Genomic DNA, 1,438 nt, shown 5'->3' on the forward strand with positions numbered 1-1,438 from the left:
AAATGCAGCCAAAGCTCCCTGGGTGCTTGTGCCGGGCTCTTTTGGCGTGCCAGGGAGGGCTGAGCTGCTGTGGTGTAGCCACGCAGCATTGGGCTGAATTGTGTGATTTTGGGTTTAAATACTTAACTGTTTCCTTTCTAGAGGAGGGGAAAGTGCCGTGTGACATCCTGTTCACGCGGGCAGGTGGGGAAAGGCGGCTGCTCATGAGCTGCTGCCAGACTTTTGTAAAAAAAGAAACAGGTTGAAGAGAAAAAGAAAGGTCAAAATGCATGACCCCCTTGAGCTCCCTATAGCTTTCTGCAGATTACGAGGAAAAAATGACTAATTCAGGGCTCGTTCAGGGCCCTCTGCTTGGGGCACAGCAGAAACCGAGTTAATTCAGGCAGTTTGGGTCCAAAGCAGGATGCTGGGGTTAATCCAGTTCAGGCTGGGATGTGTGCTGGGCTGCTCTGTTGTGATAGTGCTGCTTTCCATGCTCATGTTCTCTGGACTTTCAGCAGTGAAATATGTGAGCTGGGGATCTCTGAGCCAGCTCCAGTCACTGCTGAAAGCAACAAATTCATTTTTCAGCTGTGATTAACTGAAATTACCCCATCGGGGCCCACGCTGGCCATGCTTTGATCGGGCAGGCAGTGCCAGCTCCGGCTCCTTACTGGAGGCACGTCCTCAATTTGTGCTAAAAAGCCTTTGCAAGTGGCTCAGTGCATCCCAGGCACGGCGGCTGGGCTGCAGATTATAATGGGAACCAGCAGCCGTGTACTATTTCAGCCCCCTGTGCTCCCCGTGTCACTGTTTCTGCTTCTGTTCAGGGCAACTTCCCTCTCCGCCAGGCCTGGGCTTTCCCAGTGTGGGGGAGAACGGGGGCTGGAGCCCTCCCTTAGGCTTTTGGGGCATGCTGCCGTGCCTGGCAGCTGCTCTTGCTGCTTTTTGCTCCATTTGGGTATTTGTGAATGCAACAATCCTTCCTTGCATTTATCCTGCATCTCCAGAGCTGCGTCTCAGTCTAATTGCATTGCAGTCTGTTTTGCAGATGCACAGCCATTTCTTTTTTTGGAAAACCAGCCTTAAATGACATGAAACAGGACACACCGGCTGTTGTGAGCATGGAAAGGGGCTTTGCTCGACCTGGTGGTCCTGGTGCGGTCTGTGCCCACATCCCCTGGCCCTCACTGCTCTGACACCCACAGCTTTTCCTCCAAGTGCAGCCTCATTTCAGCCCCATCTTGTTCATACCGCTGTTACAAAGTGGGTGTAAAAACCTTAAGTCAGCTGTGGGCACTACACAGCAGCTGCAAGAAGAAAATGCAAAAGATACTCATGTCATCTGGGCCTTGCACACCGGGATGTATTAGGACATTCAGAGACACCATCCGGCAGCATTTGGCTGCAGGCACCTGAGCCACAACCTGCTCAGCTTTGCTGCTGAGCAAAACACTTC

Source organism: Falco cherrug, chromosome 18 (assembly GCF_023634085.1).
Source record: "Falco cherrug isolate bFalChe1 chromosome 18, bFalChe1.pri, whole genome shotgun sequence".
Lineage (NCBI taxonomy): Eukaryota > Metazoa > Chordata > Aves > Falconiformes > Falconidae > Falco > Falco cherrug.